The 6547-nt window shown below is 40.5% G+C and overlaps 1 non-coding gene across 1 annotated transcript; it reads left to right on the top strand.

Moving 5' to 3' along the window:
* Positions 1 to 2538: 2538 nt before the first annotated feature.
* Positions 2539 to 2645, top strand: LOC125482860. The gene has a single exon (XR_007261833.1). It is a non-coding gene; the product is annotated as a U6 spliceosomal RNA (small nuclear RNA).
* Positions 2646 to 6547: the final 3902 nt, after the last annotated feature.

Below are 6547 nucleotides of genomic sequence, written 5' to 3'. Positions count from 1 at the left end.
TAGCAATATCTTCCTGTTGAGTTCTCTGCCAGAAGGCTGGTGAAACCCACAGCGCTATCAACATCAAGGGCAAGGGGGTGTACCCCGAATCCACCGCAGACAGAACATAAATTGAAATCCTTGCTGTTGGTAGCAATCTGATCCACATTGGCTATCCACCCAACAGCATCAAATAAGGAGTCTAAATTGCTGAAACAACATCTTTACAAACATGTTATAGTGTGATGCAATGCGTAATGATGGTATAAGCTCCAATTAGTTCCATCCAATGGCACACCAGTAATCTCTTTTGCTCCTACTGCCTGCCATTGTTGTATGCTGGAAAGATGTTTTTAAGTTTATCCTCAACTGAATGTGCCTTCATTGACTGTCCTTGAGTTAACTTGAACCTTAGATTCTGGCTCAAAGAAAAGAATGCTGTCCATTATGTCTGTAAAGACTATGTCTACATATTTTTGTGTGTTTTAAAATTGTGGGTTGAAATGGGGAATATTTTAAAAGGATTATTGCATATTGCATTGTGACGTAAGCAACTGGCTAATTCTTTGGATCTAGTTGGTGCCCATCACCATCTCCAATAAGAGACAATCTAACCACTTCCCCTTGACATTCAGTCGCGTCACCATCACTGAATCTCTCACTATCGACATTATGGGGGTTACCATTGACCAGAAACTGAACTGGACTAGCTATATAAATACAGTGGCTATTAGACAGGTCAGAGGCTTGGAATACTGGGATAAGTAACTTACCTCCTGACTCTCCAAAGCCTGTTCACCATCTGCAAGGCACAAGTTAGGCGTGGGATGAAATACTCTCCATTGTCTGGATGAATGCAGCTTCAACAACACTCCAGAAACCTTGACAACATCCAGAACAGACAACAACTCCTACAATCCACCAATGATGCTCAGTAGCAGTAGTATGTACCATCTACAAGATGCACTGTAGAAATTAGTAAAAGGTCCTTAGATAGTATCTTTCAAATCCATGGCCACTTCCATCGAGAAGGACAAGGACAGCAGGTACATGAGAACAGTACCACCTACAGGTTCTGCTCCAATTCAGTCAACATCCTGACTTGGAAATATGTCACTGTTCCTTCAGTGTCGTTGGGACAAAATCCATGAACTTCCTCCCTAAAGGCATTGTGGATATACGTACAACATTTGAACTGCAGTGGTTCCAGAAGGCAGCTCACAATAGCCTTCTGGAGGGCATTTAGAGATGGGCAATGAATGCTGACCCAGCAGGTGATAATCACATCCCAAGAGTCACTAAAAAAACACATTGAGCACAAGTAAATGAGGTTTGCTAGTGCAATAAATCCAGACTGCATGGAACATAAGAGCAGGAGTAGGCCATTCAAAACATCAAGACTGTACGCTTTGTGGAGTTCCCATCCTTCTCCTGTATTCTTTTTATTTTCCATGCATTTATTTGACAATAAAAGAAAAGATGGAAACTTTTACATTATTGTATTTTGATAGATATTTCAACTTTGATATTTATTCAACTGCATTTGCTGTCATAATTACTGTAAACAAATTAAACTTTACTAAATACTGGCCCTTTCACACAAGTAATACCAGATTGACTACGCATAATCTGAAGTTCTGACTTTTTTTGCCACGCAAACTGTTGTTATAAACATATTTGTACATTCACTACATGTCATGTATTGCAAAATGCCTTACATCTAGCAATCTACGATGTTTCAGATGACAGAGAAGTGCCAGTTTGTGTGACAAGTTATATTTACCTTACTGGCCTGAGAGGTTGGAATCTGACCAGTAGATGGCAGTTCCAATATCCAGTGCATTGTACATTGGATTACAGAACAGCTCCATTGCTATAATGACACATCAGGCCAGTAAGATAAGTATAACTTGTCACACACATGCTTTTATGTTGGGTTAGTGCGACTGGCTTCTGACATGCAGGATGTGCAAAGGTAATAACAGTCACTGAGTAAACTTGTTGAATTTTCTCAAGCTGATGGGTGAGAAATTGAGATCATTTGCAACTATATTTTTGTCACTGCCTTTTGAGCTCCTGAACAGCATCTGTGGTGCATGTGTGCACACTTTGGGATGACTCCCACTGGACAAAATATTGGTGAGGGCATCAGCACACAGACACACACACGCACAGACACACCAACAACTGCAGTAATTATACAAAGCAGGCAGATCATGACATCAATCATTTGTAACATTGTTTTGAGACCAGGGCTGTCAATTTGAAGCTCAACACTGTAGTTAATGCCCTCCCCGTCACCAGGAAGTCATATCCACCTGGTAGATTTGGGTCAAATTCTCCTACCTGACCCTCAGGAATCAGCAATGCCTGAAACGGCTGTGGTTTAATAAGTGCTTCTTCACCAAAATGTGAAAACTACTACTGCCACAACTGCAATCAAAACTAGCGAGAGGACTACTAGTATTGGAGCTGTTTGCAATATCTCACATGTCTTATCCACTGTTTCATAAAGGATGTCACTAATTCTCTCTTCTCTGTAAGCAAATTAAAAGTCATGTACTTGCTTTAGCAGAACATACACTAAAATTGGAATGATAAAGAGAACATTAGAATGGCCCTTGTCCAAGGATGACATGCAAATTCATGAATCATCCTATACTTTTAAGAAAAGTTAATGAGGTGGGAAGTGGTATGGTTGTAATGTGATTTGACTAGTAATCCAGAACTCCAGGCTGATGTTCTGGGGACATCATTTTTAATCCTGTCATGAGAAATGGTGAAATTTAAAAAATAAAGTTAATTCTCTCTTGCCAAAGTAAGCAAGGTGGACTAAGCATGCAGCTTCACTGAGATTGCAGACTTCCATTGTCGAAGGAATGCCAACCTAGAATTTTGTGCTCAGGTTTTTGGAGTGGAGGTTAACCTACAAGTTTTCTCACTCAGCGATAAGTATGCTACCAATTGTGTAAAGGCTGACGCTTAGCGGATGTGGCACGAAATAGAAAGTGATTCCACTCGAGATCTAGCTAGACTGTGACATGTGGCACACAATCATGCAGGTAATGCCTGGTATTCTGTCTACAGTCATGGTACCATCATTCTGCAGCAGTCCACTGTACCAGCTGCATTTCAGCCATCACACAAAGACAATCCACTAACAACCTGACCAATGCCTCCCTTGCAAGAGTCAATCACATGTGCAGCAAGTATACAATGAAATGCATTAGCATACAAAATGTGACAAAGAAGAGCATAAGTGTGCTAAAACATGAGTGATCTAAAACAATGTTTTCATTACATGCAGCATACAAGGTGTCATGATTCCTGTTGCTCCAGGAAAGAGTTCTTCAGCCTACCTTGTCTGTTCTGATCATCAAACATCCATTTATTCTAATCCCAATTTCCAGCATTTGGCCCCACAGCCGTCTATGCTTTTCAAGTGTTCATCTAAATAGTTCTTAAATGTCTTGAGAGTTCCCACTTTTCTCACCCTTTTAGGTAGTGAGTTCCAGATCCTCTCATTCACCGGGTGAAAAATTTTCATCAAATCCCCTCTAAAACTTCTACTCCTTACTTTAAAACTGGGCCTCCTGCTTGTTAATACACGCTGCATTACCATGGGGGAACAATACTAATACTAACTATATGATGATCAGCTGAGGAGCCAAAGCAGCAGGTATTGGAAATAACGGGAGTTTTATCCCAACCTCCCATTCAACAGTTGTGTTTGAACATACATTAACCTCTTGAACACAATAAAAAAACAAAAACAATCATGAAATAAACATTCCAAAACATATTCATGAATTAAATCATATCCTCTTGCACACAAAAGTCAATTGGTTCCCCATGGACCTTGTCTTCCATGTGTCTTTGCCTGTTTTTGTGCTCCTATATATTGTGGACCCAGTGGTTACCACATGGCTGCTGACATTCAGTGGAAGAGATTGTGGATAACATGGGAAAATGAGTTGGAGCTCTGGCTGCTAACACAGCATTGGCAGCAATGGTATACATCTGTTAGTTAGCTGGCAACAACATGCGCACTGCCAGACAGGCAGAGACAGGACGATGATGGCCGTCTTTCTGAAAGGTGAACAACAATTTCATATTCTGTGAACCCAATGTCATGGTCTCCCAAGGTGTGGTACCTCCGAAAACCAAGTAACCTTTCGGAGGACTGATTGCTGGACTGTTCCGACATCCTGCAAGCTTGTTTGTATAATCTAACCAACAGACATAATATAATCAGAAATAGTTGGAAATAACTCAACAGTTCAGGCAGCATCTGCTCAAAGAGACACAGAGTTAACATTTTAGGTTGATTACCTTTCATCAACAACCTGTAATTAAAAAGATAATGTGAAATGAGGGGCTGGTGAAATATGAGGGGCTAAAGTATGAAGGTATCATCATCTTTGATGGCTTTAGCCCCATTACTGGCCACTGCTTCAGTGATGGCCATTCATATAAATACAGGCAATATTTCCACCATTATTACCAGGCAATCCAGTAGCACTTGTTTCCCTCCAGCTGGTTTCTGCATCCTCTACGTATGTGCTTCTTGGTCTTGCAAGAGAAGGAAGTGTATTTGTGAGTGTTGTGTTGTGTTGGACTGATTTGGCTGTCATGGGTGAATAGTTGGCAGTGCAAGTAAGCTGGGAAATGTGCGTATGAGGCTTACATAGTACTAATTGTAAGAATGCAATAGGAAATAAGCTTCTTTTACATTGCACGAGATCAGCGTGTCGGGAGGTAGCAGTAATACCATTTCACTCGAGTTTAGAAGGATGGGAGGGAATCTGATTGAAATAAATAAAATTCTAACAGGGCTGGACAGGAGAGATGCAGGGAGGATTTTTTTCCCCTTGGACTGTGAAATCTACGGTGAAGTTTAGGGAGTACAGCAAAAGGCACCTGTCATCACTTTCAAATTGGGTTCCTGACACACAAACTGTTCATTTGGTGTTGGCTGATTATGTCCCCATTGCGGATTCACATATTCTGCCTGTTTTGTTTCACACACTCTGTAAACCTCCCCGTTATAAAATCAACACAATCTGTTAATAACCTATTAATGGGGCACAAGGGCATGCTGTCTTTCACTTTTTCACATTAGCACCTTCACTTACTTGTGTTCCCATATCTGTTCATGGATCAATATTCCAGCAGGATAAAAGCATCTCCTTAGTTACAAAAAGCCCTTTGATTATTGATCACACCCAGCAGGCCCAGTTCTATTTTGGACATTGCCTCATTTGACTTGCAGTATTTTTTGTTTAATGTTGTGCACAGTGCAGAATGGAAGAACCAGAATTTCTAAAGCACTCAGCTGCAACCAATGGAATTTTGAAGAGAAGCGCATTTTTCATCTGTTTAAGGCATTTAACGCTTAATGTGAGAACAGCAAGTTTCTGAAGATTGGTTCCCAGGCTCTCAAATCTCACGCTGCTCAAATACCCTGTAGGATGTTTTGTTTCCCATCAGTGCACAAACAGGAAGTGAAAAAGGAAGTTTATGCATCACAGAAGTTGCTTACTAATGACTCGTAATCTGCATTGCATGCTGCCATATCCCAATCTTCAAGATTAATTTCCTGCTCAATCACTGCTTTATTGTGCATGTCATACGGACACAAGATAGTTATTTAGGAAGTTAAGCACATCACTGGCTATGTGTTTAATGAATGAATATAAATTAGAAATTTCACTTCTGGTGTTCCTTGTCAATTTGTTTAACTACTCCCAACAAAATTCAGGTGGTTATCTTTAATTCTCAACATTGAAGTTAATTCTTGCTATGGAATGTGCTCATTTATCTCCAGTTCCCCCACAGTGTTTTTCATCCCCCTCCCCACCTGAAGGTGCTATTTCATAATAGGTTTTGGTTTCATGGGCACTGCAGAACCTTCTTCTACCTCTTTCACTTTGCTGTTATTCTTGTGCATACATGTAGCAATGAATGTCAGCCACCTATTCCACTGTAGGTGCATCATAACTCAAACTGATGCTGCTTCACCTAACATCCAGAAGTCACTGGCTAATGATCATTATTTAGAAATCCTGCTGACTCATTTTAATTTCCCTGGCCTCAGGAAGCTGAAGCAGATTGTAGTTCACCTCTTGGTGTCCCATCTTTGATAGCCTTAAACTATGGATCAAACCTGCAGCTTTCCTAGTCTGTGTAAATGAGTGCAACACTGGGAAGTGTGTTTGACATCTGATGCCTCAGGAAAGCTGTTTTGTTCATGAATTACAAATCACAGCTATCTCTTTAGATTCTCTATTTTTTTTCTTTCTATTGTTGTGACCTATTTACTAATTTACCTCTCTCCCACTTTGTGGTTCTGAGCCCTGTAGCTGGGTGCATTTCTATCTGTTGCCAAAAACGCTGGTGGTTGACAACTGAACGCAGACTTTATGGAAAAATCTATGTTGCATGTTTTACTCCATTTCATCGTTTGTACAAGATGTTCAGCTCGGAAAGGATTAAGGCTGAGGAGTGCATTACACATTGTCTAACGTAATGGTATCATACAGGTTTGGGTAGGAGAACAGGTCTTCAG

Source organism: Rhincodon typus, chromosome 3 (assembly GCF_021869965.1).
Source record: "Rhincodon typus isolate 14 chromosome 3, sRhiTyp1.1, whole genome shotgun sequence".
NCBI classification, from domain to species: Eukaryota; Metazoa; Chordata; class Chondrichthyes; order Orectolobiformes; family Rhincodontidae; genus Rhincodon; species Rhincodon typus.
This window is presented reverse-complemented; position numbering and strand designations above follow the sequence as displayed.